This window comes from Bombina bombina, chromosome 10 (genome assembly GCF_027579735.1).
Source record: "Bombina bombina isolate aBomBom1 chromosome 10, aBomBom1.pri, whole genome shotgun sequence".
In the NCBI taxonomy this organism is placed as follows: Eukaryota; Metazoa; Chordata; class Amphibia; order Anura; family Bombinatoridae; genus Bombina; species Bombina bombina.
This window is the reverse complement of record NC_069508.1, coordinates 100,983,562-101,008,671: the sequence shown is the minus strand read 5'-3', so window position 1 is coordinate 101,008,671 and position 25,110 is coordinate 100,983,562. Positions and strand designations below refer to the sequence as shown.

The 25,110-nt window shown below is 40.2% G+C and overlaps 1 long non-coding RNA gene across 1 annotated transcript in view; it reads right to left on the bottom strand.

Moving 5' to 3' along the window:
- Positions 1–25,110, bottom strand: part of LOC128640842 (uncharacterized) — a 100,529-nt gene that overhangs the window by 61,171 nt on the left and 14,248 nt on the right. The window lies entirely within an intron of this gene.

Sequence of the window (25,110 nt, the reverse complement as noted above, 5' to 3'; positions counted from 1 at the left end):
AATCCTGGATTCCCTAATCTTATGCCAAGGATATCCATGTTCCTCACACCAGGATAAATAGGTACTCAACACCTTATGATAGATGTGACGAGTAACCGGTTTCCTGGCCTGAATGAGAGTATCAATCACTCTCTCCTGGCCAAGACTAGGCGTTCAATCTCCACACAGTCAGCCTCAGAGAATCGAGATTTTGGTGGTGTAAAGGACCCTGCACCAGCATATCCCTGCGACAGGGTAACCTCCATGGAGGAGATGACAACATGGCCACAACGGAGGCCACAACGGAGCACTCAGAATGATTGAAGTCTGCTCTTGTTTGATGCGGGCCACCACTCGAGGGAGAAGTGGTAACGGTGGAAATATGTAAATTAGGTTGAACTCCCAAGGGACAGCCAAGGCCTCTATCAGTTCCACCTGGGGATCCCTGGACCGCGACCCATATCTGTGTAGCTTGAAGTTGAGTCTGGACACCATGAAGTCTATCTCCGGCGTCCCCCATCTGTTGCAGATCTCCTTAAACACTTCGGGATGGAGAGACTATTCCCCCGGATGAAACGATTGTCTGCTGAGAAAATCCGCTTCCCAGTTGTCCACACCCGGAATGTGGATCGATGAGAGCAAACAGTTGTGGGTTTCTGCCCATTCCATAATCCAAGATACTTCCCTCATGGCAAGGGAGCTTCTTGTTCCCCCCTGATGGTTTATGTAAGCCACCAAGGTAATGTTGTCCAACTGGAATCTGATGAATCGGGACGACCCCAGGGGGGGACAATCCCTCAGAGCATTGAATATCGCTCGAAGTTCCAGAATTTTTATCGGTAGAGTTGACTCCTCTCAAGTCCACCTGCCCTGTGCCCGTCTGGCACCCAAAACAGCTCCCCATCCTGATAGACTTGCGTCCGTGGTCACAATCTCCCAGGATGGCCTCAAGAAGGATGTCCCTTGGGACAGCTGTCCCGGAACGATTCACCAAGATAGGGATTCCATCACTCGGTTGTCCAGAGATATCTGTTGGGATAGATCCATTGTCTCAACATGCATAACTGAAGAGATTTGAGATAGAACTTGGCGAATGGAATGACAACTATGCTGGATACCATGAGCCCAATCACCTCTATACACCTGTCCACAGATGGCCTTGAGGAGGACTGAAAGGCAAGACAGCTGGACGCAATCTTGGCATGTCTCTGGTCTGACAAGAATATCTTCATGGATAAGGAATCTATTATCATACCCAGGAGCTCCACCCTGTTGCTTGGAACCAGAGAACTCTTTCCCTCATTTATCTTCCATCCGTGGGATTGAAGGAGAAGAAGAAGAGCCCTCGAGTAGCGCTCCCAGAACATTCGTAAAGACCCTTGGGGCAGTCGACAGACCGAACGGTAGGGCCACAAACGGGAAGTGTTGGTCCAGAAAAGCTAATCTTAGGAACCTGAACCGTGGTCCTTGTGTATTGGCACGTGACGGTAGACAGCCTTCAATTCTATTGTCGTCATAAATTGCCCCTCTTGAACTAGGGGCAGAATTGACCTTATCGTCTCTATTTTTTTTTTTTTTTTTAATTTTATTTATAGCCAACAAAGGGTACAGTAATAAGTCACATATCAATGACACATCACGCAGGATGTGATAAGATAATTGATGAGGCAACATGATATAGCAATGTACATTATCAGATATGGTAGAATACAGTGTGTACATTTACATTGAGGTCTGTACAAGACTTGCATGGGTTAGAGAGCGCTCCAGTATGTATACTCATCTGCACCACAATGATGGAGTTTTATTTTTTATGTAAACTAACATAACAAACTAAACATCTAAAAAAAAAAAAAAAAAATAAAACTGAGAACTAGTACGCTCCCCCAATTACATACACTCCACCCTGCAAATTCAATATTGATGCCCATATTAATTAGGGTTGACCGACAATACTGCATCTGTAGTACCTTGGGAGTAAGAAGTAGTGTTCATACAAATATAAAAAGGCCTTACAAAGTGAGGTCTGAGTTAAGCTGACTTTTTGGGTGTGGAAGATCACCGTAGGAGATTATTCATGTGGAGGTGCGATTCTAGGTAGTAATGTTTATATTAAAATAATGGGAGTGTTTAAAGGAAGTATGATGATCCTGTGTAAGTATAGCATATATGCTTTTATTCTAGACTATAACATGAGAAATTCAGTATGGCTTTAAAAAATATCACAATAGGAAATTCTTTTCTATACATGAATTCGGGGGGGGGGGGGGTGAATGAGTGTTATATGTATGACCAACTAGTTAAAAGTTGTATATCTATAAAAACTGGTATTGTAAAGATACAGACCCTTTACAAGGTAGAGCGTGCGGTATGAGTGTGCCTACATTTGTAATAGGGCAATAAGGGTTTGTTTTACATTTCCTATCATCAATACTGAAAGGACCGCCACATTAAGGGTAATCCCATGGGTGCCGAGGACAGGTGACAACATTCCAATGCAAAAAAATATCCCAAAACATGATACATACAGGCACTAAAAACAAAACAAAAAAAAACCCACTAGAATCCAGAGTTGTGTGGGTAGCTTCCCCAGTGTGATTGTTATATGCAAAATATTTCACTACCAGAGGAAGTGCGTTGGATAATAATTATATATAAGATCAGCATGAGTTGAACATTAAGGAGCCAAACAAACAGAATGCACTACATGAACTGACAGGTTTTGAATCGATATGAGAAACCTTATTACAGTCGGCAAGTATCTTGCATGATGCTATGCAGTTTGAAGAGTCTTTATATAGTATGGCAATTTTTTCTCATGAATTCTCCCAGAGTCTCTCTTATATTGAAAAAAAACGATAATATAAAACGAAGCAAGTGGCTAACAGGGCCAAGGATCAGTTAATACAAAACGATAACAGTACAGATGTAAAAGCCCTTCAGGCAGCACCGCAAGTAATTGTTATGGTGTGTAATCGCCTTTGCCATAGTGAATCGCCCCAAGAGTCTACCACAGATAATTTAGCAGGGTTGTGGTCATATCCGTGTTGAATTGGTCTCATAAAATCAGTGTCACGCTAAGGACTAGGAACATGCAGGTGGGGGCTTCTACAGAGTAGGAGGAAGTATGTCTGAGTGGAGTGGCGGGAGCTCAGCCTGCTCGTTATGTCTCTGGTATGATAATTTCAATGAAGACACTGATAGCGATATTATTTAAACAAGTCAAAACACTGTGCTAAAATAAGACAACACGAATAACTAACCAAACCAACACACAACTTCAACTGTACATTGTACCAGTCACACATTGTCCCACTGCAGATCCATGCCGAGAAGGGATCACACTGCGGTGAAACATGCTGAAGCCTCTGTAACTAGTGTTGCACAGAAGTGATGTTAATTCTCCCCGGTACCAGTGTGACCCGCCAAACAAAGTGGAGCCGCACCATGACGATGCGTGAGTTAGTCTGGGGAGGAGATATTAGACGATGCCCCTTGCTCTGCGGATAAGTCCGGGTATTCCCAAGGAATCATGGACAGACAACCAGCCTGCTCGGTGCGTGATACAGTGCAGGAGAGGCAATCCAACCAGTACTAAAACAGTAAGTACGGCTGCACGAGACAAAATAGACGTGAAATCTTCAGTGTAAGATGAAAAGATTTATTTCAGCATAAGCATAAAAACAAAAATATTCACAGACATAGTCAAAAACAAGTAAAAAGCTGCTCACTCCAGGGCCGGAGTGAACAGAGGTAGCAACAATAGAAACTGTATACGCGTTTCGTGCGGGGCTGCCGCACTTGATCACTACAGGTACTTACTGTTTTAGTGTCTGGCTGTTGCTTTTTGGATGTCCTGGGCGGAGACTCCCCTGGTATGGCTCCTAGATTCTGAGATCATCGAATAGGAGGGGGCGCGAATGTGTACACGCCGAAGATATGCCGAAGATACGCTGTGTGGCTTGTTCTGTGAGAAGACGGGTAAGCACTGCTTTTGATTCGTAGTGGTGTTGCAATCCAACCAGTAACTGCAAACGCTGGGGGGAAACCAAGTGGTGTATCAGAAAGAGGCCACTGTGGGTTGAGGCCTGAGGGCTGCGGGGCATCCGGAAAGCCGCCACCAATCTCTGGGGCTAAGTTCTCAACATGTGCAATGGATAAGTCTTGTCGCGACCCAGGTACAAGTAATGATTCCATGCCCTGCCTTTCAGTGCACAGAGTTGAATCCTCCACTGAAGTGCCTAATACACAGGTTTCACAGAGCCTCTCCGGTCTCACAATGACCATAGCAGGTGAGTGCAGAGTCCATTCCATGCGGCAAGACAGAGATCCCTCAGCCAGCTCTGAGCAAAGGATTACCGGGTCATCAAATGGAGCGTGTCCTTGTATGTTTGGAGTGGGTAAGTGTTGCGGGATTTTCACTGGGAAGCCGGTTCGCTCACTTCTAGAGTCAAGGTCCTTGGGGTAGGCCCCTTCAGCTGACCGAATCGCTTCATGTAAAGTTTTAAAGCTGAGGGATAAGCGATCTAGCATAGGCAGGAAAGTTTCAAGTAACTGTGCAGTAATATAATTGTCTACCCCCATCGGGAAGGAAGCCAGCAAATACGGTTCCATGAGAAGTATTGTGTACAGTGTGGCGCTTAAAGACACGCCACTATGCCAAACGGCTTTTACTTTTAATATGACCTCCGTGGGAGAGAAGATGATAGGTTCTCTATCCACCTTGATTCTCGGACACATAGCTGTCAAGAGATATGCAGATGGCTATATGTTCGGGCTGCATAAAGGTTTTCTTTCTCTAGATACCTCAGAGCTTCAGAGGGAAGCAGCCATCTTGGAACGCCACCCACCGGAAGTCCTTATCGTCTCTAATTTGAATGATGGGACTGACACGAACTTGTTGAGGCACTTTAGGTCCAGAATTGGGCGGAACGTGTTCTACTTCTTTGGGACCACAAAAAGGTTTGAATAGTACCCTAGACCCCTTTCTGCTAGAGGTACCCCCATAGCTCGAGCTGAGAGTCCGGAATGAGGAACTTCTTCTTAAAAGAGGTAGAAGGAGAAAAGGATGAGCCCAGTTTCTCCTGCTCGTTCTTAATAATAGTAGCCATCTTCATGGACACTGGGAAGGTCTGAGGCACCACTAGTTTAGGGATCGAATGTTCTTCCGGAAGTTTTGGTTCCGGGACCTCCAATGTAGCAAGCACTTCTTACTGCCGATCAGGAAAGAGGAAGTGGAAGAGGCCACTCCCAGTCACATGGAGTGCCATGCAGGACCACCACTGCACTATAGAAAAAAACATGTCAAAAAAAGGCCACGCCTATTTAAAGCCATCCAGCCTGCAGTTACCCCTTCACCTCCTGTTCCGAGTTACCAAAGCTTAACTCTAATTGACCGAGAGATTGATGGAGGTTTGGAATCCCAAGGCTTACTACATACCGGTCACAATATTGAGACAGAGCCAAATCTAAGTATCGTATCCCTAACAGCAGCTGAGGAGAAGGCTATGACTGCATACGCAGTTGCCTTGGAAGCCAACACTAACGCCGCACTGCTCAGCTGGGATGGTTCTCCCGACACCTACTCAGCCTCTACTCTGAACCAGAGGATCAAGAGGAATGCATCTGGGAGCCCTACCTTGAGAAACCGCTCTCAATTCCTGAAGGAAGGACGGCTACATAAAGAAGGCCCCATACTGTCTTTGTGGCCTCTGTGCACTGCGCACTTTACTGCCACACAAATGTCCATGTTGCGATCCAGAGAAGGGGCTTACAAGTTGAGAGACTGCCACAGGACATTAGCTACTGGTGTGGGGTACAGCACTCGGCTTAGAGTTGGAATTGGCTGAACTTCTGTCAGGTTGCCTGGTCTGAAGGCCCGGCGCTGATACTGTGCAGCGTTACATATGGTTAACACAATTCCCTTTATGACTGCGCAACAAGTTTCTCCCTAATATTGTAACTGCCTTTAGATTGCTATCTAGTCACTCTCAGTGCCACATAGATATATTTTGGGAGAGTATGTGTGTGCTTATTTGTACTCCATCATAATAGTGCCTTTACAGCTCTTTATGCCAATTTTCTTGTTATGTTGTTCTCTGTTCATTTGACACGAGCTATGTTTTTTCTGTTGTTGTTTTTTTTTATCTATGGCCCTTTTGTTTCACACATCATTTTACATATAGCCCTTGCATGAATGACATTAATGTATTAACTGTTCTGCCAATTATTGAGCCCACCATGCTCTCTGTGGGCTTTGAGAACTGACAGACACAGAAATATGGGGTTCTTTAGTGCACCAGTTTAAGTATAGACCTCTTTACTAGTTTGCATCCCAGCTTCTTTAGACTAACATGTTGAAACTGTTTCCTTAACTGGGACTCTTCTCCTCAATTATATTGCCTGATATTGTTCTGAGGAATAATCACCTATTTGCATGAACTGAGGCTTTCATTGCTTACTACTGTTTAAATGTAGCTGTATCCTTTTCAGTATCTATTTAGTATGTTCCTTTTGGCTACCTACTTCCTCTATTAATATTGCTTGTGGGGACTTTGTGTTTTGAATGCTAAGCTTTATACTTATATGATGCAGGCGTAGCCAGCGGCCGGGGCTGCGCCTTACCAATCAATATATATAATATTATAGGTGTCCCAATATGTTTAACAGATTTACTCCATTGATGTTACAGCTCTTGTATATAGGGTATATCATGTGCCCCCAAATCACTTTAAGCCATAAGGTCTCTAGTCATTTTATAAGCAGCCTTTTGAATATAAGTGTGTTTTATGTTACAACCGTTCCAGCTCAACACATATAGCCCACCCTTTGCCATTACCTGCAGTTTTCCTCTTTAAGAAGGCGTTTATTGCCTAGATCAGTCAGACAAAGTGGGCTGCATATATAATATATTCTAAGACAAACTATAGTGCCCATTTTATATTGGCTAACTAACCCCAGCTGGTATACCTAGTACAGCAAGATGATATAACCCTGAGACTAACAGCTCTGGTCACTACTGTCCTGGGACGGGCGGGCCCTGCCATATAACTCCTACTACCTAATCTTCTTATACACTGTATTTTAAGTAAATTCTTTAAATATTGCCAGCTGGGTAAATATAAAACCTATGGATTTCCTAGCTTGAGTACCCCCTTATGTTAGCATGCCCTCCATAAGTTAATATCATCCTATACCATAATGACCACCTCCCCCCCCCACCACCCTATAATATACCTCCGAGTATAGGAGGACTCCCTAGACGGTTTATCTGCTCCATACCGTAAACTTATACTATTTTCCTATTTGCAGCCTCTCATTTTACCGCAGAGATTACTTTTTTCCCCCCCAGCTAGAATGGTAAAAGTGATTGGCTTTTTTTTTACATATGGAATCACAGATTAAAAATTAAAAGTTACAAAAGAGGTTTTTCAGTAGGGGTCCATAAGTGCCCCCCCCCCAATTCATGACCACCTACTTTACACTTCGGTTGTGGTGACTTTTTGTGGCCCGAAAGTGGTTGCTTATATCTCTTAGTAGGTGTACAGTTACCATGGCATTCACTGCATATCAAGGGAAAGTAGTCTGTCATTTCATTATTTTCTTTACCTATTTGACATATGTTAGCAGTCTATGTATAACCTTTGTTTTTTATGCTGTGTACTGACTATTTCTAATTGTTTGTTTTGACTATAAAACCTCAATAAAAATATTATAAAAAAAAAAAAAAAAAAAAAGCCACGCCGATCTTACGCCTGACTGTTCACACATTGCTAGAACCTCATCTCACACATGATATAGCATCAAACACAATAAAATATTATGCACAAATCCCCCCCTGTTCAATAATCCCCTTTCCGGGAATATTAACTCATGATTCTATACAGATAAAAGGAGACACACTGTGACCCTGTCTTCCTGCGTCATCATATGTGTATAGAATGAAATGATCTTACCAGAATCTATGCCGTGGAACAGGAACACAGCCCTTCAAGTGTCACAGGTTAGTAGCATCGCTCCTGACATGGACTTGAGAGAATAAAGCATGCAGCAAAACTCGTCAACGCTCATTGCTTAAGGAGCTGTTAATCATGAGTCGGAGTGGTTTTGCAGAAAAACTCCCCATGCATCTCCGGACTCTAACTTTCACCCATGCTCTCACTGAGAGGCTGACAGGACTACTTAAAACTCCAATCCCATTTTGATGAGTACTACACTCCATAAGAGTCTACTCCAATCTTCCGACACTTCTCTGTCAACCTCCTGTGTCGAAAAGGCAAAGAATGACTGGGGGATGAGGGGAGTGGGGGAGGCATTTAAACTTTTGGCTGGGGTGTTTTTGCCTCCTCCTGGGACTGGGGTGTCTTTGCCTCCTCCTGGTGGCCAGGTTCTTTATCCCCACAAGTAATTAATGAAGCGGTGGACTCTCCTCCCATTAAGATGGAAATCCTATCTTTGCATTTTAAAGTTCTATCTAGACATGAAGAACAAAATTGCGTAGGCAATATAATTTGGTTCTCTAGGCACAGCAGACATTTGTCCATTGGAACAGATTCCTGCTCCATGATGCAAGAAAAATAAACAAATAAAAAAGAATCCTAAATATTTATACTACCACTTTAAATTTTGTTATTTCTGTCAGACCTCAGCTTAAGAGATATTGTCCCACAATATAAATGCTACTTTAACGTAAAGACTTGCAGAGCGAGGTTACGCTCAAAATAACCCCTCAGAATAAACCTCTACACCTCAGCCTTGACTGAGGTGCCTACCTGCCCTTCCGCAATGATGAGTGTTTGAATTAAATAAAAAAAACAGGAGATGAATAGCTGAACTCGTGCAGCAGACCTGACACCGCACCGTAACTCTGAGAGCAGAAGGGAGTGTCATATGACCGGGTGAAATTCAGCTGCGCCACAGTAAGGCGCAAAGTTTGTTACAGCTAAACTCGCAATCGGATTGCATTAAACATACCAGACAACCGTTTCCATCAGAAACACACCCACACACAGTCCCTTATGCTTTTAATAAAATTAAAAACCCACTGGGAAGGGATAAAAAATAAATGAGCCGAAAATTTAAAATCAACCCCTTCATACTCATAAAGGAGGTAACCCATCAGTCTCCAAACACATAAGTGCCTGCCCCTTGCCTGAATCAAATCCTCACCAAATTATATGATGCAGGAATGTGCAAGTCTCCCAACCTAGAAGACAAAAGCACTTACCTGCAAAATCCGCTGTCCGGCAGGTAGACAGCTCACCAGGTGTGAAAGGACACACACTCCTTACAGAGACCTGTAGAAAAAGAAAGAACAGAGTCACCAACACTAGCTTTCTATATCATGGGCAGCAAATATGTTAGTAAACCAAGTAAGGACTACCTCACAACTTTCTAACTGCTTTAAAGCCACCACGACTCTACTGCAGAGATTGACGTGGACTACAGCTATATCCAAAAATCTTGCTTGTAGCGGAAGGAAATCACATTTTCTTCAGACACCAAAACTTCACCTCATCCATTGACAGAGGCAAAGAGAATGACTGGGGATTATGGGTAGGGGAGTGACACTTAACAGCTTTGCTGTGGTGCTCTTTGCCTCCTCCTGCTGGCCAGGAGTGATATTCCCACTAGTAATTGAGGAAGTCGTGGAGTCTCCATATCTAAGAAAAGAAAGTTGTTTAAAGTTTCATGATTCAGAGAGAACATGTAGTTTTAATTTTTGACTTTACTGTCCCTTTCAACTTCGGTTACATGCAAAACTGAAGTGTGCATAAAAGTTTATGAGTAAGACTTTTTTTGCAACGTTATTTTAAGGTTTATTTTGTCTAATTTTCCTGTAATGAAAGTCTGAAAAATGTTTTTTCCACTGTCCCAAAGAGGCTATAGCACATCCTGCTGTGAAATAGTTTACTCTGTGATTGTTTGGTCAGTGCAAGGAGTTCATACCCGTGGGAATATTTAACAATGAAGGATTATAGAGAAGTTAAACTACTGAGGGCCAGATTAAGAGTGGTGCGCTAACTGTTGCAAACAAGCAATATCAGGTGTATCGTAGGCGGCAATAGCTCACATGTTGAAATTAAACTCTTTCAATCGAACACAATTAAATTTAATGCGTGTTGGGTAAGCGCAACTTCAGACTCTGGCTAACTGTTACGCTCGAAGAAAGTGTCACAAAAAAAAACATCAAAAATACATTTAACAGTGCAGCTACACTTATAATAACACTCATAATAACACTGTCTTAAAAAATATTTTTAAAATATTGCAATATAAAGTTATAAGGGCTCAAATATATGAGGTCTCGGGTGCTAGAAGAAAACAAAGGCTGCAAAGGACTTTAACAAAGAGATACATAAATATACAGGATATATATATATATATATATATATATATATATATATACATACATACACACATATACACACACACACACACACCATATATAACTATATATATTTTTATATGTGTGTACATATGTTCATTACTGTACATATTTAACATTCCAATGTTCTTACTTACATTATCCTGTAAATTAAGATCTTAGAATCTCAATGAACTGCAAATCATAATTCCAGTTACAGGATGGATTGTTAAAGGGACATGAAACCCAATATTTTTCATGATTCAGTTAGAGCATGTGATTTTAATCAACTTTCCAATTTACTTTGAATCATTCTCATGGTATCCTTTTTTTGAAGGAGCAGCTATGCACTACTGGGAGCTATCTGACGACATCTGGTGAACAAATGAAAATAGGCACAAATCAGCAGCTACCTCCCAGTAATGCATTACTGCTCATGTGCCTATCTAGATAGGCTTTTAAACTAAGAATACCAATAGAATAAAGACATTTAGACAATAGAAGCAAATTGGAAATTTGTTTAAAATCACACACTCTAAGTCTGAATCATGAAAGAAAAATTTAAGGTTTCATGTCCCTTTAATTAGAACCTCTAAAACAGGGATCCTACAAAAGCTTGTATTACTATGTAAAGGGGATCTCATTCTTCAACATGCCCATGATGCTCCCACATCTGGCCATCGTGGCACCAAATTAACATATGAAATATTGTGCAATTATGCTTTTTGGTCACATATGTTGAAGGATGTACAAACTTATTGTCAAGGATGGCTAATCTGTCCATAGTTCCAACCCACTGCACCAACTCAAAAAGCGCCATTGCAGAACAGGAAGATGGTGATGCCATTGTCAGATTTGCAAATATATTTTATTGGGCCAGTAACTAGATCATTCAGAGGTAACAGATATGTTAAGTCTGTTTACCAAGTGGGTATTAGTGCACCCAATAATAGTGCTGAAACAAGTGCAGCACTGCTTATTAACCACATATTTTCTGCATTTGGTTAACCCCAAGAGGATTGAATCTGACCATGGAACTCACTTCACTAGCAAAGTGATGACCAAAATGTGGAAAATACTAGGGCTTAAAAGGAAGCTTCACATAGCGTATGAAGCTGCCTCTAGTAGTGGTGTAGAGAGTTACAACCAACTTATTGTGAAAATCCTCAAAGTCTGTAAATGAAACATGTAAGGACTGGGATGTAAGATTACCACTGGTACTAATGGCTTTAAGGACAACATCTAGTAGTGCTGCCAAGATGTCACCCTTTGAACTAATGACAGGTAGAAAATTATTTTACCCCAACGTACTTTATTACACCTCAGACCAAAACTTAATAAATGCTGCCACCACACATCAGTTTTTAGGAAACGTAAAAAAACATTTACAATATGCATTTGCCTAAAATAATCTAGAAAGGCCTGCAATTGCTGCTTAAACTTATGACCTTAAAACATCCAATAAGGAATATGAAATTAAAGGGACACTGAACCCAAAAATTTTCTTTCGTGATTCAGATAGCGCATGAAATTTAAAGCAACTTTCTAATTTACTCCTATTATCAAATTTTCTTCATTCTCTTGGTATCTTTATTTGAAATGTAAAAATGTAAGTTTAGATGCCGGCCTATTTTTGGTGAACAACCTGGGTTGTTCTTGCTGATTGGTGGATAAATTCATCCACCAATAAAAAGGTGCTGTAATAAAAAGGTGCTGTTCACAGTTCTGAAACAAAAAAAAAGCTTAGATGCCTTTTTTTCAAATAAAGATAGCAAGAGAACGAAGAAAAATTGGGATTCACACCAATCAGGTTATTTACGCCAGGCCCATACCTTATGGTAAAAATTACGAGTAATAGGCTTGCGAGCCTGAATCATGGTCTCAATGACCGATTAAAAAACCCCCAAAAAAAACCCGCTTAGACAGAACTAAGCATTCAATCTCCAAGCAGAAAGCTTCAGAGAGAAAAAAGTTTGATAAAAGAATGGACCCCGAATTGGAAGGTCCTTCCTCAAAACAACCACCAAGGTGGAAGAAATACATCTCTGCTAGGTCTGTAATACCAGATCCTGCAAGACTATGCAGGAACTATTACAATACCGATGCTCACTCCCATTTGATAGGAGCAATGACTCATGGAAGGAGAACAAACTGAGGAAAAGGGATGTCAGACTGAAATCCCACAGAACCGCCAGGGTATTTAATAGAGCAGCCTGCTGCTCTCTTGACCTTTAACATAACTTGGAAAACTTGGTGTACTGCCATCTCCAACTCCAGCACCCCTCATTTGAGGATTAACCTGGAGAACATCTCCGGAAGAAGCGTCCACTCCCCGAGATGAAAAATCTGACTGCTCAAGAATTCCGCTCCCGGTATTCACTCCTGAAATGTGAATAGTGAATAAATGAATGTGAGCATCCGCCCAACTAACAATCCACGCCAACCATGGCAAAGGAACTCCAGATTCCACCCAAGTGGTTAATGTAAACCACTGAGATGAAATTGTTCAACTAGAACCTGAAAAACTGGTTAAGACAACTGAGGCCAAGCCAGCAGAACATTGTAGATTGCTCTCAACTCCAAGTTGGTTATGAGAAGAGCAGACTCCTCTCAAGTCCATAGTCACCCACCCAACAGGCTAGCGACCCTGGTCACTATGACTCAGAAAGGTCTCCGGATGCATGTGCCCTGAGACAGATGCTCCTGAGAAACCAAAAGATTCTGGGGAATGCGGGCAACAATCTCTCGTAAGCTAAGCGAGCGAGCAATCACTAATTCCCCTCTCTGATCCACAGGGAAGAATCTCATGTCGACAGATCTAGATCTATCCTCTGACACAGAGCCAAAAGATCCCCGGGTCCACTATCTGAGCATGCATAACAGCAGACCCTCAGATGGAATCGAGCAAAGGAATGATTGTCCAATGAAACAACTATTGGACCAATTACCTCCATACATTGAGCCACTGAAGGGCCAAACAGAAGAGAACTGAAAGAAACAAGAGGAAAGAATCCTCTATTTTCTGACCTCTGACAAAAATATTTTCAGAGATAGGGAAACTAAGATGGTCCCTAAGAAAACTACCACTGTAGCTGGAACAAGGGAACTCATTTTCAGATTCACTTCTCATCTGTGGGAATGAGAAAAGACAACAAGATCTCTGTATGAGAGTTTGCTTGTTGAAAAGATGGCGCCTGAACCATTATGTCGTCCAGGAAGGGCACCACAGCAATTCCCGGAAATCTGATCACTGCCAAGATAGCCCCCTCAGAGCCGTGGCAAGGCCAAAGGGAAGAGTAATAAGCTGAAAGTGTTTGACATAAAGGCAAAACTCAGGAACTTGAAAATACACATCCTCCAGGTCTATGGTCACCATGAACTGACCTTTTTGAACCAAAGGAAGAATGACACCCCCAGTTTCAACCTTGAAAGGATGGTACCCTGAGAAACAATTGTTAAGACACTTTAGATCTACCGTAGGATGAAAAATTCCCTCCTTTTCGGGAACCATGAACGGGAATGAACAGAATTCTAGACACTGTTCCTTTACAGGAACTGGACCTAATACTCAAAGGGAAGAGAGGTCCCAAACGCACTTCAAAAATTTCTCACATTGAGATACATTGAGAGGTGGAACCTGTCTATGGGAGAAAAGGAATGAATTCTATGTAGAAAACCTGAGATACTATGTCCACAGCCTATCTGGGACAACTCGTATCTATGTTTGAAGACAGGAGAGCTTTAGCCCCGGATAAGGGGCAAACTCCTTTATGTCTATTCATCTTGTCTTGCGGTAGAAAAAAACATTTCCCACCCGTAATATCAGAAATATTCCTGACAAAGCAGGCTAAAACAAGGTCTTACCCTTTGAAGAAAGCGCCAGAAGCTTGAACTCAGGAAAATCCACTGAATATAGCCACATCGCCCCGCGGGCTAGCTTAAAGGCTGTGACACACTACAAATGGAGTGGCGCGCAGCATGTAGATGCGGCTGTGCGCGTTCAGTGTGTCTTGCCTTTTCATCTCTGAGAACTCTGCTGCATCAGGTCGCATAGCTGAGCTCTCAGAGATGAAATATTTGAACTTCAGAAGCGATGCGACGCAGTGTTGACAGTGTTGCCTTAAGAACCTTAAATCTGTTCTGGATCTCCTCCAAAGGAGTCCCTACCAAATTGGAATCAAACCAGGCATCCCCACTAATAGGATGCCGCACTTGACCCAGTGGCAATACAAACTTCCATGTAAGCCCCCCGCTTAGTCCATTGATACTGAAAACAGCTATCCTCTCTAGGAATCGTAGTTCTCTTAGCCCGAGTAGAAATGGCCTACTACTATAGGCGCCGTGCGCCATATTAAATGGAGACAGGAAACATCCTTTAAAAGACAAGAGACTGGGAAAAAGTGAATCCCTGACTTCTCTCATTCCTGTGAAAAATCTGTCAGCACGATCTGGAACAGAAAAAAAACAAAAAACCTTCCAGAGGAATCCAAGTATTTATAAAATTTACTAGATTCTGCAGGGTTGACGACAGACGTTTCAGAGTTGCTCCTAATTAGCCAAAACTTCCTTTAACAATACACAAAGGTGTCCAAGCTTAAATCTGAAGGTTACTACTTCAGCATCACATGAAGGAATTATACTGTCTGAATCTGAGATTTCACCCTCATAGGCTACCGACGTATCAAACTTATGAGGAAAGGCAGTCTATGTAGCCGTAGGTGGAACAGAAACCTTACAATCTCTAATATTCCTCTTGCGATTTTTCATAAGTATAGGAAATGCAGATAATGCCACAGAAGATACCTTGGCAGAAAATATATCCTCCAGGAGATTGTGAGGAACTGCAGGGCACTGCATGTGACGTCATAAAGGTTTGGGACATTTGAGGAGAAGCTGTGGCAATGATTAAACAGCGACATCCTGAGAGATGTGAGGCTAACAAATTTGCTTTAATCCTTCAACAAAATAATTAAGAACTGTCACTTTCAGAATTTCTAGATTAGCCTTAAAACAGGAAATACAAAAATATATAAATATATAGGAACAGACCCTGTCCCAATCCTATATTCCTGAAGCAAAACAAGTACAAAAATGCCACAAATCTTTCTAAAGGACTTAATTTGGACTATAAATAAAAACTTTAGCAAATTCTATGATAAGTAGCCATTTTCTATTGGATTAGAATAACTGACACTACTGTCTGAATCTGCTTCTAACAGTAATTATTATCAGTAAACAGTTACTAAAAACGGAACATCGTCCCTAACAGTACAGTGTAAAAATACACTACACTGAAAACAAGACCGCTGCTTTGATCTCAGACAGATAAGAAGCGGGTCACGTGAGCGCTTAGCAGTCAAAAATGGTGCCGCTCCTACAAACTGAGGCGGAGCCATTTGCGCAATAAATATATCTATAGGAAGTATCAATTGATTGTTCAGATTCGAAAAATTTTCGGCAACGATATAAGCACTGCTCTAGAACTTTTATACTCCTGGAGTAAAGGTTTATTAACCTGTTTTTTTTATGGTATTAAGGTTTGAACATGCAATACAGATTTAACTGTTGTGGTATATAACATGTCTATCTTAAAATGTAATAAAATTAAGTTTCGTAAATTTACAAAAGAGCAGTAATTGGATATGGATTGATTATAACACCTTGCATAAAATGTTTTTTGATTTAGTTTTAGTCAGTCTTTTGACTAAAATGTCATTTTGATTTAGTTTTAGTCATAGGCTTTTGACTAAAATGTCATTTTAGTTTTAGTCGTATTTTAGTCATTAGAATTTCTTTAGTTTTATAATCATTTTAGTCGACGAAATTAACACTGATCCAGAGCAGACCTACTCTGGCTTTCTGTACTAGGGCAGCAAATATGTTAGGAAAACGCAGCAAGGCCCACCTCTCAAGTTCCTAACTGCTTTAAAGCCACCACTGCCCTACTGAAGAGACTAACGTGGAGTACGGCTAGACCCAATCTTGAGAGGAAGTTCAGAGTAAACCTACTCTGGCTTTTAAAATAAAATTTTGAAAGAAGTGAAAAACTTTGCCACCTCCTTGCACCAAAAGCAAAGAGAATGACTGGGGATTGTGGGAAGGTAAGTGATAATTAACAGCTTTGCCTCCTGCTGGCCAGGAGTGGTATTCCCAACAGTAATTGGTGAACCCATGGACTCACGATATATTAGGAAAAATAAAAACCTGGTCTCAGGAAATGCCCTGGTGTGCCACACAAAACTAGGACTGGACATTGGAACACAGAACTACTTCGATAATTAGCAGACACAGCCAAAGGGACACTAAAGAGTTTATTGCATATCCATTCCTACACCTGGCTTACCCCTACAGATCTTTAATTGTGGTATTGGATCACGATAGTTCAAGATTTAGTAATCAATGTGTTCATAATTAGTTAATGGCATCAAATTGTCAAATTATAGTAAGGCTCTCATCAGTTTTTGGCTCATACTAGATATAGCCCAACTGCTAACTAGCTATATTGTGTAATTGTTTAATGCTACTGGTTTATTCTGAACTGCTCTAGAATTTATAATTCTGGTATCAGGTTAGGCTATCTAGAGTATAAGTACTGCCTTCATATTTTATTGTAAGACGATGTTTCAAAAGATATCTGAACACTAAGATAAGCCCGACCCTATCTTCCTCCAAGAGGGACAAATGCCCCCTTCCCCTTACAATGCTCTTCCATGGGCACATAATAGCAATATTTTTCATCTCAAATCCACATAGTACAACAGGACAGATTTTCATATCTGAGTGCAAAGTAATCAGCTAAGCAGTAACCATGGTTACACCAAACTTCTCACCCACCAGCTGATTTCACCTGTCTTTTTCAGAGGTCATGAAAATCTGGCCAATTAGTATCTTGAGGCCAGGAGTTGAAAGACTGCCCTTGAGTTTTAAAAAGTTGTCAGTACAGCATCTCCTTTCCTCTTTTTTTTCTCTTTTTGACTACTACTAAGCAGTGTTTACCCGCTGATGCTGGTCAAACTGGGATATCTTATTCTAAAAGATAGGGACAGTAACATCTCTCTATCACTCTCCTCCTTGGGGCTGTACCCAAATGTCCGAGATGAAGATGTCAAGAATTTATAGACTGTTTTATGCATTAAAACAATGTTATTATAGTTCTGTATATATTTTATTCTTTATGGTTATCATTTCTTTCTTTATATTGCCTATAACAATTGGTTCACTCTGTGAATCATCGCATTAACCATTGTTCAAACGCCATGGTTATAAAAAAAATAGAAAATGAGATTCTCAAAGACTCTTTTTGAATCTACAAGCATAAATGGACTCAAATTTCTGCTTACCAAATATAGATACTGATGTTAACACCATACTGAATACTGTAGATTGTTTATTACAGTTGGAATGTATTTAATTTTTCTATGTTATAACTAACTCAAGAATCTCAATAAAAGATTTAATAAAAAACAAAAAAAAGTTGTCAGTACAGAACAGCTTACCAGTTAAGGGTGTTTTAAAGGGATATGAAACAAATTGACCCAAACCTAGCATACAGTTTAAGTTTCCAATTTACTTCAAATGTGACGCAGCAATCAAGTTAAAGGGACAGTCTACCATAGAATTGTTATTGTTTTAAAAGATAATCCCTTTATTACCCATTCTCCAGTTTTGCATAACGAACACAGTTATATTAATATACTTTTTACCTCTGTGATTACCTTGTATCTAGGAACCTTCTTCCAGCCCCCTGGTCACCTGACTGTGACTGTTTATTATCTATTGTCTTAAATTTAGCAATGCTTTGTGCTAAATCTTAAATAACCCCCTGTGCCTGAACACAGTGTTATCTATATGGCCCACGTGTACTTTCTGTCTGTGTTGAAGAGATTTAAAAAGCATGTGATGAGGCAGCCCTCAAAGGCTTAGAAATTAGCATATGAGCCTACCTATGTTTAGTTTAAACTAAGAATACCAAGAGAAAAAAGCAAATTTGATAAAAGTAAATTGGAAAGTTGATTAAAATTAAAAGTCCGGGGGCGGAGCTAGACAGCGGACATGATCAGCAGCAAAATCGGGAAGCTCCTCAAGCAACTATAGTAACTTACCGTTTATCTCCTCTTAAATACAACATATTACTTTACAAATTCACATACCAACTAAAGAGAAGCCACTGAGCTGAACGATTCTATTATTTTCATATCGGCTGGACCAGAGCCAGTTGATTCAAGTATGCAGGCCGCAGCATTACTTCCTACGCAATATCCCCCCTGGTTAACTAAGTAGCCGAGTAGTGCAGTGCTTATTTGTTACTTCTCTCAGCATCTGACCTGCCTCAGGAATCGCTAATATACTAGTATAAGTAAGGAGTCGTTTGCAAAAATTGAATACATCATGACGGCTGATCTTAAAGGTTTGATTGCTACCTTAATAGACTGGGTGGATACCCATACAGCAACGCTCACTTCAGAGATAAGATATGCCTTTTCACACATTGGCATAAGGGATTCTAAACCTGCACTCTATACTTGTCGGGATGTTCAGGTGACTGGCAGCAGAGGAGTCCGAGCAGGGATAATACAGCCCCACGTGAAAAGAGTAAGACTGACGCTGAATCCTCCTCCTTACAAGGGTCTGGGGCTTCACTTACTGACGAACTGGATCCCGGCATCATTACTGAAGAGCACAGCTTACTGGCAGAGGACTTCCACTTGCTTAGTAGCAAACACAAGGTGACAAGACGCCATCATACGAGGACTACACGTAGATCTCACCTAAAGGGGTTCAGGCAACGTTCCTGCTATGCAAGGCAGCTAAATAGCTCCAAAACAACACCTAAAGACCATGCTGTACTAAGACAAAGGCGGCATCAACCAATGTTACTAGAAAAAAACACAGCTGTGGGACCCTGGCGGACATACGCCACAAGATTCCCATTGATCACCTGATTGAGTGGTCGACTTTGTTGCATTAGCTAACTATCCCCAGAATAACAAATGGGACTACTGAAAAACATACTATTGTTGCTAAAATCATATTTAGTAGTAGCCTAGGAGCAGGTTTATATGCACTTGTATACATTGCATTTTGTAATATATGGTATTGTGTCAGAAGATTATTATTGCTAGGCAGGATGTACCCAGGAGCTTCTATTCTTTATCCATCTATACATTGCCACACAGTAATCAGTTATCCACTGTTTCCACTACACATGAGACTTTACTTAACGGCTCCATCATATTTATTATTACCTTCAGGTTATATATTGGATTAAATCTCTTAGCTCAGACTGCTACTGTGCACTTTTTATCTTATTTCATTTTTTGTGTCTCACAAATATGGTGATAACTAGTTCTTATGGGGTTCACGTAGTGAGGATCTTCCCACCTCTGCTAGATCCTACTGCCTGCGGCCGGGGTAGTGGGACTTGAGACTAACGTCACAAACTTTATTGCTGCAGAGTTATAGGCGGGAGACATGGAGAGTTTTAACTGGTATGTGCCCTCTCTATACAGGCTGACCCAGTTTACTTTTTCCCCTAAACGCCTAATTCCTGACTTATAAAATAGAATTTAGTTTTAAACTTTATTATAGGACCTGCTATGATTTTACACCAAATACATGCATATAAGCTTTTTAGCTGTCTTCCCAGGTAGTGTTTTATAGAACACACTATCATTCTCCAACAGAGGGAAATAACCTATATACCTGGAGCAGTATGTATGATTCTCTAAACCTATATATAGACCTTAATGGACACAAAGTTGTTGAGAGGGCATATATGGTGGTGCAGCATTGTTTTGGTATATGTATCTGCTTACTTGTTCGATTATTTAGAGTCCTTCTTGTATTCTTTAAGAGTTCTCAAGACTAGTCCATAAGGACAGCTTATTGAATTTGGTGCTGTTGAGAAGTTTAAACCCATGTCATTTATATATTAGCTAAACACTATATTCATAAAAGCATATGGATAGCTCAAGAGTATTTTTATTCTATTTTACTATGCACTGTAATGTCATGCAGTTAGTAAGACTTAACCATTTAATCAGCTTTTACCCACTTTGGTGAATATATAAGCGGTATTAACCCACTACTTTGGTAGTTTTATAATTCCCTTCCATTTCCAAAATACGCTTGAACACTCATTTTTCATAAGTTTACGTTATCACACTATTAGATGATTACGTTTTTCAGGGAGTCACATTTATTTTTATAACATTAGAAAAAGAGGTATCATTTTATGGTGAATGCCTATCCGGGTTTGAAAAATAGAGCTTAAGGTTTTCACAAATTTGTTAAATTGAACGATGACTAGTAAGATGTAACCATCAGAACTTACTGTGTGTTTTATGTTAATTTTACTGTAAGCATGATATGTAGTCAACACATGTGATGAGAATATTGTTATATCAAGAAATACCTCCAAAAAAAAAAATTAAGTCCTATCTGAATATTGAAAGTTTTATACTAGACTGTCCCTTTAAAGGGCCATTATACACTCATTTTTTCTTTGCATAAATGTTTTGTAGATGATTTATAAAGTCCATAAAGTTTGTTTTTTTAAATGTATAATTTTGCTTATTTTTAACCCCTTAATGACCACAGCACTTTTCCATTTTTTGTCCGTTTGGGACCAAGGCTATTTTTAAATTTCGGCGGTGTTTGTGTTTAGCTGTAATTTTCCTCTTATTCATTTACTGTACCCACACATATTATATACCGTTTTTCTCGCCATTGAATGGACTTTCTAAAAATACCATTATTTTCATCATATCTTATAATTTACTATAAAAAATTTTATAAAATATGAGGAAAAAAAAAACACTTTTTCTAACTTTGACCACCAAAATCTGTTACACATCTACAACCACCAAAAAAAAACATATGCTAAATAGTTTGTTTACAATGTTTACATCTTTGCAAGTTATAGGGCCATAAATACAAATAGCACTTTGCTATTTCTAAACCATTATTTTTCAAAATTAGCGCTAGTTACATTAGAACACCAATATCTTTCAGGAATCTCTGAATATTCATGTATATATTATTTTTAGGCAGGTCGCTATCTAACACCTAAACCCCACTCAAGGGGAGAGTTACCCCTTTTGAAAGCAAGTATCAAGAATCTTTGTATTGGGACACTGTGCCGCTTTTGACAATATACTCACAGACGGATGAGGATCACGTTGCTCCAAATACAAGCATGCCGCTCGATGCGGCTGGTATGTGATTACCTGTCTATGATAAGTGGCGATGTGCTTATGAAGCATATATATTTGCAAAGTGACTTTATGGCTTTCTGTTCAATAAGTGAAAATGCACCTATGAAATGTGTATAGTACTTATATCCTTTTTATTGCAACTGAGCTCTTGCTACAGAGACTGCGCTTTGTTATTGTTGCAATACTGATAAGGAATGAACTTTGCTTTACTGCTTGACTGCTAACATTTACACAGAACATCTGGATGTTTGGACAGGACTGAGCTTTATGAGCCTAACATATTAATCTATATTGCACTGACGATCTTTTGCAATAACGCTATGACTCTTGCTTCATGACATCTGGCTTATTCAACTAACTGCATGATTTCAAAGTTTTTTCCTGTGCAATTTCTGATCTATGATGGTTGGCTTATGCAATTAACTACATGTACTCAAAAGCATCCTAAAGTTTGCTCCAATATTTTGTTAAAATTGGAAATTACAGTCTCTGGACTCATATGGTGCACCTTATTAATAATAAGTTGAACATTTCTTGCTGCTCAATTGGGGTACCCCTTTTTACTGTTATGAGTATGAATGTATTTGTATGGTTGATGTACTGTATGCTTTGAATTGTACATACATGTGTGTTCTTTTATGCACTTTATATACATATTCACATATAAAGAATTATTGTTTTTGCATTGAATCTTCTGGTCCTGTGTCTATATGTGCTTTGTATCCTAGACTTTGAGATTGCACTTATTTTGTGGAATCTTCTTTCTTTTTGCTTTTTCTAAATATATTATTTTTAGTAGACATCCCAAAGTATTGATCTAGGCCCATTTTGGTATATTTCATGCCACTATTTCACCGCCAAATGCGATTAAATACAAAAAAATTGTTCACTTTTTCACTAATTTTTTCACAATCTTTTGCTTTCTCACTGAAATTATTTACAAACAGCTTGTGCAATTATGGCTTAAATTATTGTAAATTATTCTCTGGGATCCCCTTTGTTCAGAAATAGCAGACATATGGCTTTGGCGCTGCTTTTTGGTAATTAGAAGGCTGCTAAATGCCACTGCGCTCTACACGTGTATTATGCCCAGCAGTGAAGGGGTTAAGGAGCATGTAGGGAGCTTTTAGGGGTAATTTTAGCTGTAGTGTAGTAGACAACCCAAAGTATTGATCTAGGCCAATTTTGGTATATTTCATGCCACCATTTCACCGCCAAATGCGATCAAATTAAAAAAATTTTTTTCACAATTTTAGGTTTCTCACTGAAATCATTTACAAACAGCTTGTGCAATTATGGCACAAATGGTTGTAAATGCTTCTCTGGGATCCCCTTTATTCAGAAATAGCAGACATATGGCTTTGGCATTGCTTTGTGGCAAGAAGACCGCCAAATGCCGCTGCGCATCACACGTGTATTATGGCTAGCAGTGATGGGGTTAATTATGTAGCATGTAGGGAGCTTGCAGGGTTAATTTTAGCTTTAGTGTAGAGCTCAGCCTCCCACCTAAAACATCAGACCCCCTGATCCCTCCCAAACAGCTCTCTTCCCTCACCCACCCCACAATTATCCCCGCCATCTTAAAAGGGACATTATACACATTTTTTTCTTTGCATAAATGTTTTGTAGAAGGTTTTTTTTAAAAAAAAAAAAAAACGTAGTTTTGCTTATTTTTAAGCAACATTGCTCTGATTTTCAGACTCCTAACCAAGCCCCAAAGTTTTGTGAATACTGTCAGCTACCTTCTCCAGCTTGCTCCTGTTTGTGTAAAAGGTCTTCATATGCAAAAGGGGGAGGGGTGTTTTATTTGCCACTTGCAGTGGGCTTTCCAGCTACATTTTCAACAGAGCCAAACTGAAAGCTTCTAAGTAAGTTTTTAAACAGTTTTATACTGGATTTTTATATCAGTATCTGTGCATCTTATTCTTTATAGTAGGGTCTATTACATGTAGTTATATGAAAGTGTGTATACTGTCCCTTTAAGTACTGGCAGAAATTCTGCCAGTACTAAAATAAGCTATATTTGGGCTTTTTGTGTGTGGCATATTTACATATGCTGCTGTGTAGGATCCCCCTTAGCCCCCAACCAACAGCTTTCTAACCCTCCCCCTCTGCCTTAATGGGCGCCATCTTGGGTACTGGCAGCTGTCTGCCAGTACCCAGTTTAGTAACAAAAAGTATATTTTTGGTTTTTTTTGCCCTTTTCTGTAGTGTAGCTCCCCCCCCCCCAAGACCAACCCCCCACCCCTTCAGGAACCCTTAGATGAGCATTATTTTTTTTTTAAAACTTTTTGCAGTGTAGCGGTTCCCTCCCGCTCCCACCCCGTGCCCATCTGTCCCGCCCCTCCACTCGGCACATTGATGGCCGCCCACCCGCCTTGCTCCCACCCACGATACCGGCCACCGATGTCCGGTGCAGAGGGCCACAGAGTGGCTCTCTGCATCGGATGGCCAAGGGGGGGTTATTGCAGGATGCCTCGATCGAGGCATCACTGCAATAACCGGAAAGCGAGCAGGATCGCTTCCAGCTGCTTTCCAGACCAAGGACATACGCCACACGTCCTCGGTTATTAGCTATTTTTTTTTACGACATGTGGCGTACGTCCTTGGTCGTTAAGGGGTTAAAGAACATTGCTTTGATTTTCAGACTCCTAACCAAGCCCCAAAGTTTTATTTGAATACTGTCAGCTACCTTCTCCAGCTTGCTCTTGTTTGTGTAAAGGGTCTTTTCATATGCAAAAGAAGGGGGAGAGGGGAGTGTCTTATTTACCACTTGCAGTGGGCTTTCCAACTACCTTTTCAACAGAGCTAAACTGAAAGCTTCTAAGTAAGTTTTTAAACCATTTTATACTGGATTTTTATATCAGTATCTGTGCATCTTATTCTTTATAATAGTGTCTATTACATACAGTTATATGAAAATGTGTATACTGTCCCTTTAAATGTTAGTACAATGCTTTGTCATTACACAATGCCCAATACTTGTTAGAGGCCTTAAAGGTATAGGAAACCCTAAAATGTTATTTTCATCATTATCTTGTTACTCTTTGCTGAAGAAAAAGCAAGATATGCTTAGCTAATTCGCCGAGTTCAAGAAACATGTGCAGGCACCAATCAGCAGATAGCTCCCATTAGTTTAGGATATGCGCGTATTCATTTTCAACAAAAGGAAATTAATTTGAAAATGAGTGAATTGAGTGTTAATACTTGCTCTGAATCATGCAAGTTTAGCCTTTCCTACCCCTTTAATGTAAAAAATCAATGCTTTTTCTGCAGGCTCCGCCCATTTATATGGACATTCTTTAGAATGATTTTGGGTTCAACCAACCAAGACAGCTGTTAATATACAATACACTAAAGTAGCAGCTCACTATTAATTTTATAATCTATAGCTATAATATTGATACATACAAGGAGAATTTCCTAGTACAGGCAGTCCTCGGGTTACAGACATCCGACTTAAGTACAACTCGTACTTATATACAGAGAAAATAGAGCTTTAGCGACAATCCTTTCCAGGATAATCCAAAATACTGAAAATCCAATTGT